Source organism: Carlito syrichta, unplaced genomic scaffold (genome assembly GCF_000164805.1).
Source record: "Carlito syrichta isolate Samal-C Ts95f unplaced genomic scaffold, Tarsius_syrichta-2.0.1 Scaffold315639, whole genome shotgun sequence".
Taxonomy (NCBI): domain Eukaryota; kingdom Metazoa; phylum Chordata; class Mammalia; order Primates; family Tarsiidae; genus Carlito; species Carlito syrichta.
In genome coordinates this window covers 353,662-366,181 of record NW_007259735.1, presented here as the reverse complement: position 1 = coordinate 366,181, position 12,520 = coordinate 353,662, and the positions used below count along the sequence as shown (strand labels likewise).

General features: G+C 44.3%; 1 protein-coding gene across 1 annotated transcript in view; it reads right to left on the bottom strand.

Annotated features, from left to right (window-relative positions):
* Positions 1–12,520, bottom strand: part of TMEM50A (transmembrane protein 50A) — a 40,320-nt gene that overhangs the window by 26,039 nt on the left and 1,761 nt on the right. Inside the window, exon 2 of the mRNA XM_021706476.1 lies at positions 1,586–1,589. The gene's annotated coding sequence lies outside the window, so the exon portion shown is untranslated. The remainder of the gene's footprint in view (positions 1–1,585; positions 1,590–12,520) is intronic.

Below are 12,520 nucleotides of genomic sequence, written 5' to 3'. Positions count from 1 at the left end.
ATCAAGCAATGGGTTGAATCATGGCAATAAACAAGTGTTCTCCCTAGCTCTTAGGTACTTTGATTTGAAAAATGGAGTTTCAAATTGTCTTCTTGATTTCTGTGAAGATTTTAATGAAACCTCAGAAAACATAAAAGATTGTTGATATCTTGTCCAAATACAAACTAGACTTTGCTCAACTATCTGCATAGTCAGCAGATAGTGCAGATATAAATTTCAGCAAATTTCATTCAGTCTATAAACTTCTTACCAAAGAAAATTAAAAGATCTTACCTGCTAAATGTCCTGAACACCTTGTACACAAGATTGCTAAAAAGGGATGTGATTTGTTTTCCTGTGATATTGAGGCTTTCATAATGGAAGTTGTTGGTTACTTTTCAGTTTCCTTAAAACATGCAGAAGGAGCCCAGTAGGTCAAGACCGTGGTGGCCGTGAAAAGAAAAAAAAAAAAAGACACGTTAATGAGATTTTTGGCTTTGTAGAAATGGAAGGAGATAGAGATTCCTTAGACATGTGCCTACAAGATGGCTATAATTGTTTTCAGCCATAGGAACGATGCTCGAATATTGGCCTGCCTTAAAGACCTCTTTTCAAAATACGGGAAAAAGAAGAGTGTCCTTCTCGAATTTGAAAATACATTGAGGATGAGAATGAAGAAAAGAATTACTGTACAACATAAATATATATGCTTTTTGTCCAGAACTGCTTGTTGATCTTTAAAGAAACTATAAGGAGCCTAGAAAAGGTTAAACTGACTGCATCTGAGTTGTTAGATATTATGTGTAAGTTGCAACAAAAACTCATATGGCAAAAACATGATTCATTTTTTGGAAAGAAGACTGCTTTAGAACTCAAAAAAATGTCACCAGAAGAGGGCAACCAAGTTAACAGGATTTTCTCAATTTCTTTACTAGAACTTTAACTTTTTTGGAATCCAATTTTGATTTAACAAGTTCAAATTACCTCTGTGCTTTAAGGCTGTTTTCCCTGAGTGAGGTTTAACTTACAGCAACATCCAGTTTGCTTCAGTATGTTTAAAAATGATGGTTATTTTAGACAAGGATAGCCTCTATGAAGAATTTATAGATGCAAAGGACCTGATTGACAAACAGTTGGTCTGCCAAAACAACCCTATAAGTAAAGAATGGATGGACATTTTGGGAGAGCTGGAAACAAAATCCTACAAGTCTAAAAACCTGCTGTTGCTGATAAGCAAAATCCTAAATATTCCATCCTCAGACATTTTTGTTGAGAGGATGTTTAGATTGATGTCATTGCATTGGAGTGATACCAGGAGTCGGTGTAATGTGAGCTTAATAAGAGCACAGTTGCAAGTCAAAGAGAATTTTACATTTGACTGTATTCAGTATTACCACTACACAAAAAAAGAAAAGAAAGATGTCCTAAAGGCTGTAGGAAGTTCAGAGAACTGGAAAAGGAAACAGAAAATAAAAACATTCTACTGTATCATGGACAGAAAGAAACATGCCATTGTTGCCTTTTAGTTAAAAATAACACGTGTAATTATTAAATGATATGGTATATGCGTTTGTTTTGGCTCCCACATTGGGAGTCCCAGAATAACCTCCCTGTAATCAGGCCTCGTGTCCTTAATTATGAAATTTTGGTCCCTGTTTTAGGTAGATTTTCTGTGCTTGGGCTTTTTCCCCTCAAATAGCAATTATCCTTGGTTAAAGAGAACTACACATAATAATGATTTTTTTTATTTTTTTTGTCAGAATCTCACTCCATTGCCTAGGCTTTGGAGTGCAGTGGCATGCTCAGGCCACCACATCCTTGACTGCTAGACTCAGGTGATCCTTTTGCCTCAGCCTTCCATGTAGCTGGAACTATAGGCACATGCCACCACTCCCGGCTGATTTTTTAAAAAATTTATTGTAGAGATGAGGTATTGCCAGGTTGCCCAGGCTGATCTAGAACTTCTGAGTTCAAGCAATCCTCTCACCTTCACCTCCCAAAATACAGGGATTATAGGCCTGAGCCACTGCGACCAGCCCCCAAATAATAATTTTTTTACTGAAGGGATGACAGCCTTGTAGGCTAAATTGGATCTTAGACAGAAAGGAGGAAAGGTTTGCCAGAAAAAGAAACAGTATTAGGAAAAGATACAAAATTGAAGAAGTATAGACATACCCAGAGGAAAAAATAGATTCATTTGACTAGAAAGATCAGTTGAAATCAGTTCCTAGGGTGTTTTGGATGCCCAGTTTGAATTGGGAACCAATCCCTTTAAAGTCTACTCTCGGCTGGGCTCAGTGGCTCAGCCTGCAATCCCAGCACTTCGGGATGCCGAGGCGAGTGGATTGCCTGAGCCCGCAGGTTCGAGACCAGCCTGGGCAACTTGGCGAGACCTCATCTCTACAATAAATTTAAAAATAACCGGGCGTGGTAGTGGGCGCCTGTAGTTCTGGTTACTTGGAAGGCTGAGGCGGAAGGATTGCTAGAGACCAGCCTGTCAATGCTGGGGTGGCCGTGAATGTGCCAAGGCACTCCAGCCTGGGCAACAGAGTAAGACTCTAGCTCAAAAATAAATAAATAAAGTTTACTCTCACAGGAGAGTAAAATGTCCTGAGCTGATTTTAAGACGATTTCCTTGGTAGGAAGACCCCTCAAGAAACTTTTTACAGGTGTAGGCAAGAAGTATTAAGAAAGCCCTGGGGTCCTGACAGAATGGGATGGCATTGCACAGAGTGTACAGGGAGGAACAGGGATGATGAGGAGAGTAGATGGTGAAGTTAGTTTTGTACAACTGAATTATTCGAACAATGAGAACTGTATGTATAGATCTTGAACAAAAGGTAAGTGCTAAAGACAAAGGTTTAGAACCTCCTGTACAGAAACCCTTGAAGTCGATGAGAAAATTAAAAAAAAAAAAAGAGCCTTCAAGACAGCCTTAAGAATTACCTAAAGGTCAGGCGCAGTGGCTCAAGCCTCTAATCCTGGCACTTTGGGAGGCTGAGAAGGGAGAATTGCCTAAGCCCAGGGGTTTGAGACCAGTCTGGGTAACTTGGTGAGACCTCATCTCTATAATAAATCAAAAAATTAGCTGGGCATGGTAGCACATGCCTGTAGTTCCAGCTACTTGGAAGGATGAGACAGAAGGATCACCTGAGCCCAGCAGCAGGTCGAGGCTATGGTGGCCACGAGCCTGCCATTGTACTCCAGCCTGGGCGACAGGATGAGACACCTACTCAAAAAAAAAAAAAAAAAAAAAGAACTGCCTACATTTTAGGAGGCAGAAAAAGGATACTTAAAGTGTGATCACAGAACTAGGAGAGTTCAGTGCCACAGTGGCAAGGAAAGAAGAGCTCCAGAAAGGAGGCACTAAAGAAAGTTAAATGCTTAGCCTGTAATCCTGCACTTTGGGATGCTGAGGTGAGTGGATTGCCTGAGCCTGCGGGTTAAGACCCGCCTGGGCAACTTGGCGAGCCCTCATCTCTACAATAAATCAAAAAATTAGCCGGGCGTGGTAGCGCGCGCCTGTAGTTCCAGCTACTTGGAAGGCTGAGGCGGAAGGATCGCCAGAGCCCAGCAGGTCGAGGCTGCGGTGGCCGGGAGCGGCCACTGCACTCCAGTCTGGGCCACAGAGTGAGACTCCAACTCAAAAAAAAAAAAAAAAAAAACAGCCAGGTGCAGTGACTCGCGCCTGTAATCCCAGCACTTTGAGAGGCTGAGGCAGGAGGATTGCTTGAGCCCAGGAGTCGAGACCAGCCTTCGCAACCTAGTGAGAGCTTGTCTACAAAAAATTAAAAAGTTAGCTGGGTATGGTGGTGCACACCTGTAGTTTCAGCTACTCGAGACCGAGTCAAGGATCACCTGAGCCCAGGTGGTCGTGGTTGCATTGAGCTGTGATCATGCCACTGCATTCCAGCTCACCTGAGCGATAGAGCAAGACTCAGTCTCAAAAAAACAAACACAAAAAACTTTTGGTATTTAGAAGGTCACTAGGGATCACTTTTCAGAGACTGGTTTTGTCAAAAGATTAAAGATATTTATGCATTTATTTTATTTTTTGAGTCAAAGTCTCACTTTGTTGCCCAGGCTGGAGTGCAGTGACACAATGACGGCTCACCACAGCCTTGACCTTCTGGGCTCAGGCAGTTCTTCTGCCTCTGCCTCCGAAGTAGCTAGAACTACAGATTAATGAAAGATACTTAAAGCTGTCTCATGGATCTTTTCACACACTGTTTCCCTAATTTTTCCATGAGCTTAAACTGGAGACTCATGGCTGGGCATGGTGGCTCACGCCTATAATCCCAGCAATTTTGGAGGCCAAGGTGAGAGGATTGTCTGAGCCCATGGGTTCGAGACCAGCCTGGGCAATTTGGCAAGACCTTTTCTCTGCAATAAATCAAAAAATTAGCCAGGTGTGGTGGCGCGTGCCTGTAGTTCTAGCTACTTTGAAGGCTGAGGCAGAAGGTTCACCTCCACCCACCAGGTTGAAGCTGCCATGGCTGTGAGCATGCCACTACACTCCAGCCTGGGCAACAGAGTGAGACTCCAACTCAAAAAAAAAAAAGGATACTCATGGCATCATGTGCCCTCCCTGGCAGAGGAGTTGTAAACAGGGTTCTAGTTCTGACTCCCCTGAGTAGCTGTGTGGCCCAACATTTGAAAAATAACCTGTGAGAGTGCAGAAGCTGGAAGAGAACACACAGTTTCTTTATAGGTTCACATGCCAGGGCACAGAGGTAAAAAGATGTTTCATGTCTGTAAAGAGCTTGAATCGAATGGGAGAGATAAAGACATAATGGCCAAGGGAACAAAGTAACAAAACAGGAGCCGCTCTCATACTAAACACAATATAATAAGTAATAAAAATACTTTTGTCTCAAGTGAACAGAGGCTATTCAAAGCACTGGCTTTAGAGCTAAATACACCTGAGTTAAGTGTCTGGTTTGGGCACCTACTGTGTCTGTAATACTGAAAAAGTGATTTAACTTCTCTAAGCTGGTTTCCTCAGTACCTCAGGCATAGGGCTATAATGAAAATTACATGTGATATGGAGAGTTTTTAGCCTAGTTCCTGCCACCTAGAAAATAAATATTTGTTGAATGAATGAATGTGAGCTAGAGTTCATAGGTACAAAAGGAGGATGGAATCCTACGAAGAAGAACTTTCTGGAGGAGGTGAGATCTTGGAATACATGTCAAGTGCAAGAGGAGGAGGAGTTACAGGGACACTAAAATGGAGAACAGTAAAGCAGAGAGGTTGAAAATACAGGCTTTGGGCCAGGCACGGTGGCTCACGCCTATGATCCCAGCACTTTGGGAGGCTGAGGAGAGAGGATTGCCTGAGCCCATGGATTCGAGACCAGCCTGGGCAACTTGGTGAGACCTTATCTCTACAATAAATCAAAAAATTAGCTGGACGTGGTGGTGTGTGCCTGTAATTCCAGCTACTTGGAAGGCTGAGGCAGAAGGATCACCTGAGCCCAGCAGGTCAGAGCTGCGGTGGCCGTGAGAGTGTCACTACACTCCGGCCTGGGCAACAGAGTGAGAATTTGACTCAAAAACAAAAAACAAAAAAACCCCCAAAAGACAGCTTATACATGGATCATGGATGTTCATATCAGTGTTATTCATAATAGCCAAAATGGAAACAGGCATGTGCCACCACACCCAGCTAATTTTTTTGATTTACTATAGAGACGAGATCTCGCCATGTTGCTCAGGCTGGTCTTGAATGGCTGAGCTCAGGCAATCCTCTTGCCTCTGCCTCCCAAAGCGCTGGGATTATAGGCATGAGCCACTGCACCTGACGATAAAGTGTTTTCTAAACTAAAGGTCCTATGATACCAAACTTCTTCTTTTTTCTGGAAAAGCTTTTTATTAAGGGAACAGAAAAGTTCCCAGAGCAGGAGGGGACCCGAGGGGGTTGCCCCCAAACTTCTTATAAAGGTACAAATGTATGTATTATGAACATTATATTTGTTAGTTCTACACATAGAAAATGTACTGTAAGCCAGGCTCAGTGGCTCAGCCTGTAATCCCATGCCTCGGGAGGCTGAGGTAAGTGGCTTGCCTGAGCCCGCGGGTTCGAGACCTGCCTGGGCAACTTGGCGAGACCTTGTCTCTACAATAAATCAAAAATTAGCTGCGTGTGGTAGCGCGCGGCTGTAGTTCCAGCTACTTGGAAGGCTGAGGCAGAAGGATTGCCGGAGCCCAGCAGGTCAAAGCTGTGTTGGCTGGGAGCAGCCACTGCCCTCCAATCTGGGCGACAGAGTGAGACTCCAACTCAAAAAAAAAAAAAAGAAAAGAAAATGTACTGTAAATAGTGTTATAAAAGATAAAAATTGGCCGTTGCCAGGCCATTGCCTTACTAGACTCTAATGCAGCCACGTGCTCTTTTTGAGCTACGGCCAGCCCGTGTTTCCTGACTTTGGCCCCCTCCCCTACCTTGGGGAGGCGAATCTCCTCTTTCTCTAATTTACTTTCTGAATAAACTATATTTTCTAATCTAACTTCTGTGCAATTCTTTACATTTTTCACGTGACATTGGATCACACACCAGATGCCCACAACCCCGAGGGGCCTGACCTAACATTCTGGAGGTCCAGCTGGAGTGTAACCTAACATTTTACTGAGGTCCCACTGAAATTGTAACCTAACATTTTTGAAGGTTCCACCGATATGCCACTTTCTCACTCTTTTCCAACCCTAGTCTCCTTGTGGGGAGAGATAAGGTGCTTGGCTATCTTTTCTCTGCTACTTGCTCTTAATAAAAAAGAGAGAGAGAGAGAAATTGGCCCACCGTGTAGAGCACTAACCATGAATGGCACTTACAGGACTGGAAATTACCCTGGGTGAGTCAGTGAGTGAGTGGTGAGTGAATGTGAGGGCCTAGGACATAGTTTTCCACGACTGTACACTTTATAAACACTGTACACTTAGACTATACTAAATTATAAAAAGCATACTTTTTTCTTTTTTTTTTTTGAGTTGGAGTCTCACTCTGTCACCCAGGCTGGAGGGCAGTGTATGCTCATGACCACCACAGCCACAACCTACTGAGCTCAGGCCATCCTTCTGCCTCAGTCTTCCAAGTAGCTGGAACCACAGGCGTGCACCACCACACTCAACTAATTTTTTGATGTATTGTAGAGATGAGGTCTTACCAAGTTGCCCAGGCTGATCTTGAACTCCTGGGCTCAGGCAATCCTCTTGCCTCGGCCTCCAAAAGTGCTGGGATTATAGGCGTGAGCCACTGTACCCAGCCCATATTTTTTCTTTACAATAATAAACCTCAGCTTACTGGATGTCCACTGTCATATATGCAATCTGTTGACCGAAATAGCATTACATAGCACATGCCTGTATTTTATTGTGTTCTGTAGTGCATAATAAATTATGAGATTCCTCATAAAAAGTGGCAGAGAAAGGATTAAATTCTACTTTCTCTTACTCCAGTACCTGTACAGATCATTAGATAATATGTCTGAAATGATAAAGTATTTTCTAAACCAAAGCTCCTATAATATCTTACAAAGGTACAAATGCAAAGCAAACCACACCTGGCTAATTTTTTAAACTTTTTGTAGAGATGAGGTCTTGCTGTGTTGCCCAGACTTGTCTCGAACTCCTGGGCTCAAGCAATCCTGTCTCAACCTTCGAAAGTGCTGGGATTACAAGGCATGAGCCACTGTGCCCAGTCAATTCTAATACTCAAAGTATTTGGCACAAGGACGGAACATTAAGTATTAAAACAAGCTTTATTACATGTTGCTTTATGTAATAACATTCTTGTTCATTCAGTGAATAAAATGCTTAGGTTGGAACCTGCTGAGAGAATGTTGGTTGGAACCGATTTTGTACCTGATAGGAACAGGGACCTCAGTCAGCTCAGAGAACAGCAGGAGCCATCTCAACGCAATTGGAGGTCTTTCCTTTTTTTTTTTTTTTTTGAATTAGGGTCTTACTCTGTCACCCAGGCTGGAGTATAGTGGCACGCTCACGGTCACCACAGCCTCAGCCTGCTGGGCTCAAGGGATCCTTCCATCGGTCTTCCAAGTAGCTGGAACTATAGGCACACACCACTATGCCCGACTAATATCTTGATTTATTGTAGAGATGAAGTTTCACCAAGTTGCCCAGGCTGGTCTCGAACCTGTGAACTCAGGCAATCCTTTCGCCTCAGCCTCCCAAAGTGCTGGGATTATAGGCGTGAGCCACCGCACCCGGCTTGGAGGACTTTTCCAAAAGGTGCACTTCTCCCTCCAGAACACTGGATGCCTCTGCTCCCGCAGGAGTGTTTCTCACAAAAGTCATGTCAACTTGTTGACAAATAATAATTTAAATTTTTTTAAATGGTGAGATGACGCATGTTTGTAGTATAGCTGTTCTAGGTGTCTGTTTCAGCAGAGTATATATTAAGGTTAAAGCCTTTTGAGCACTGTTCCCCTGGATCCTGCGAGGGCTTTCTTTTCTCCCATCCAATTAGGCAAAACTATTTGCCATCTCAGTGTAGTTAGTCAGCTTTGGAGCAATAGAGTCAGAATTTCTGAAATAAGGACCCTGCTGTTTAATAATCATATAGTCACATTCATGGCTCACCACATCCCAGTCTGCCTCAAATCTACATCTCCAGTTTTCTCTTCCAAATTTCCCCACAATAAATTCTTTACTCTAGCCAAGCTGGTTTACTTTCTATCCCCAGATTCTAGAATAGGCATTTCTAGTTCTAAGTTTGCTAAAATCTTTGTTCCTCTCTAAAATACTCTGTTCCCTCTGTCTGTTCCCTTAAGACTTGCTTGGGATTCTATATCATTTGTTTATTTAGTAAACAATTGGGTGCCTCCCAAATACAATACACTGTCCAGGATGCTGGGGTGCAGTAAGAATAAGTTCCTGCCCTTATGTAACTTCTATTCTGACAGAAACATATTAAAAATAAAATTTTGTTTAATTATAGTTGTGATAAGTGCTAAAAATATGAGACATAGGTTATCCTTAACCTAAAATGGGAAAAATGACTTGTCTGGGGGGATCAGGAAAGTGTTCTCATACGTTATTGCAACAACTTTTTTGAAAGGCAATACTGCAATATATTAAATCACATAATCTGCCCGGGTTCTGTGGCTCAGCCTGTAATCCCAGCACTTTGGGAGGCCGAGGTGAGTGGATTGCCTGAGCGCGTGGGTTTGAGACCCGCCTGGGCAACTTGGCAAGATCTCATCTCTACAATACTTCAAAAACTAGCCAGGCATGATAGCACGCACCTGTAGTTGCAGCTACTTGAAAGGCTGAGGCGGAAGGATCACCGAAGTCCAGCAGAGTGAGGCTGCGGTGACCGAGAGTGTGCCACTGCACTCCAGTCAGGCTGACGGAGTGAGACTCCAACTCAAAAAAATAAAAAAATAAAATAAATCACACAATCCTCTAACCTAGCAATTCCACCTTGGGGATTTTATATAGCAGTAAAAGTACTACTACTAAGCCAGGTGCAGTGGTTTATGCCTATAATCCCAGCACTTTGGGAGGCAGAGGCAAGAGGATTGCCTGAGGGGTTCGAGACCAGCCTCGGCAATTGGGAAGACCTCGTCTCTACAATAAATTAAAAGATTAGCCGGAGCCGGACTCAGTGACTCAGCCTGTAATCCCAGCACTTTGGGAGGCTGAGGTGAGTGGATTGCCTGAGCCCGCGGGTTCGAGACCCGCCTGGGCAACTTGGCGAGACCTCATCTCTACAATAAGTCAAAAAATTAGTGGGCGTGGTAGCGCGTGCCTGTAGTTCCAGCTATCTGGAAGGCTGGGGTGGAAGGATCGCCAGAGCCCAGAAGGTCGAGGCTGTGGTGGCCGGGAGTGGCCACTGCATTCCAGTCTGGGTGACAGAGTGAGACTCCAACTCAAAAAAAACAAAAAAAAAAAACCATAAAAACAAAACAAAACAAAAGATTAGCCAGATGTGGTTACTTGGAAGGCTGAGGTAGGAGGATTGCCTGAGCCCAGCAGGTCAAGATTGCGGTGGCCGTGAGCGTACCACTGCACTCCAGCCTGGGCAACACAGAGTGAGACTCTGACAAAAAAAAGCACTACTACTGAAGGCAGCATGTGACTTTGGCTCCTAGCAAAGTTACAGGTGTCATAAAATGTAATATTCCGCCAAGCCAGGCTGCCCAAGAGGTCAAATCCAGAAGCCAGTCCAGTGGATTGGGGAAAGCAAATGAAGGCATAAAGAACTAGTCAAGAACTAGTCAAGCGGGTGGACTCATTGTGAGGTGCATGATAGATTATTCTAGGGAAATCAGATTTAGGCCTAATTGCCTAATACAAAGACTGCAGCACAGGACAGCTTGCTATAAGATCAGGATGGAAGACTCCTAGTAAAAATGTATCCATTGCTGAGGAGGAAGGATCTCCTAAGCCCAGTAGGTCTATGTGAGCATGTCACTGCACTCCAGCCTGGGCAACAGAGTGAGACTCCAACTCAAAAAAAAAAAAAAAAGTATCCATTAACAGGGTTTAATGGAGTGGTTGCTGAGCATGGGAGCAATGTCCACAGCCAGTTACTCTGAGCACATTTGTTTATTGGACAAACTGGCTGATATGTATCATCCCTTGCTGGTGGTAGGTGCTCTAGAAGATCCCATTCCACTGATTATGGCTTCACTGCGTTGTACCTTGAAGGAAAGGTCATCTGTTGTTAGGATGCAGTTTGAACAGTTCAACATACACAGCACCAGATAAATGCTAAGTCTCCTGAGATCCTTTGGTGGTCGAGCCAAAGCTGTAAAAAACAAGTATGATCAAACGGAGCCTGTGAAAGGACTTGGGGAGGCAGGGTACAAAATAGATTGCAGGATATATAACTTTCAAAAAGGAAGTCTCTTACAGCATCAGCAACAATAATGCAGCCTTGCATCATACTTCTATTCTAGACCAGTTGACATTCTCTAGTTACTCCATTGCCTATGACTTGCCATTCCTGAAGTTACATTTCTTGTGAAGGTTGTGTAACATGATCCACATACTGTTACTCAAGGATCCTCTGATGCTAAGGTGAGTGTAGTGGGATGGCTCATCTGATTGAGTAGCAACACCCTGGTGAGTAAAGGTGTGTAGCTGTGCAAAGTGGAGCAATCCTCAAACAAGCAGTACAGGTGGCCATTAGGCATAGACACAACTGTCTTGTTCTCAATGACACAGAGGCACTGATTGGTCCTTACATTGTAGCAACACCACCAGTAATTGGCACCTGTGTAGTTTATCAGGAATAATATTGGCAGGTACATATCTGGATTTGTGTGTTGTTCATTGGCTTACCCTGGTTTGAGTAGGCACCCCAAAGCCAAATGATGTGGTACAGAGTATTCATAACATCTCTCTATGGTGGCTACAAGAAGACAGAGTCATCAGCTTCCCTGGTGATGATACAGATAATGTCTTCACGTGCTAAGTCTTTATGGCAGGGAACAGATGTGTTGACTTAGTAGGCTGACTTATTAAGAGGTAGCATAGCAAGTCTGATTTTTCCATGCCATAGCTACCAACCCAAGAAACTGCCACCAAGAGGAGTAGGATTAACAACTGAGTTACCTTGAGACTCAGTCATCACAGGCAGTGGAGGAGTGAGCCCCCATGGAGCGATGGTTGAACCAGTGGCAGGAATTCCTTGGGACATCTGGAAGGGAGATGTGTTTGCTATGATCTTTGTGTTAATTGCCTCATTGGTGACTGTAGATAATAATCTTATAGTAGCTCTAACAACAGAATTGTCTAGTTTCAACCTATCTCTGATCTGAGATCAACAAATATATCTTCTGTGTCTGGGCCAGCATGGTGGCTCACACCTATAATCCCAGCACTTTGGGAAGCAGAAGTGAGAGGATCACCTGAGCCCAGGGGTTCCAGACTAGCCTGCTCCTGTGGTTCCAGCTACTTGGAAGACTGAGGCGGAAGGATTGCCTGAGCCCAGCCAGTTGAAGCTGGAGTAGCCGTGAGCGTGTCACTGCATTTCAGCCTGGGCAACAGAGTGAGACTCTGACTCAAAAAAAAAAAAAAAAAAAAAAAGCCGGGCTCGGTGACTCAGCCTGTAATCCCGCGCCTTTGGGAGGCTGAGATGAGTGGATTGCCTGAGCCCATGGGTTCGAGACCCACCTGGGCAACTTGGCAAGACCTCATCTCTACAATAAATCAAAAAATTAGCCGGGCGTGGTAGCGCGCGCCTGTCATTCCAGCTACTTGGAAGGCTGAGGCGGAAGGATCGTCGGAACCCAGCAGGTCGAGGCTGCGGTGGCCGGGAGCGGCCACTGCACTCTAGTCTGGGCGACAGAGTGAGACTCCAACTCAAAAAAAACCAAACAGGGCTCAGTGGCTCAGCCTGTAATCCCGCGCCTTTGGGAGGCTGAGGTGAGTGGATTGCCTGAGCCCGCAGGTTCGAGACCCGCCTAGGCAGCGAGACCTCATCTCTACAATAAATCAAAAATCAGCCAGGCGTAGTAGCGCATGCCTGTAATTCCGGCTACTTGGAAGCCTGAGCGGAAGGATCGCCGGAGCCCAGC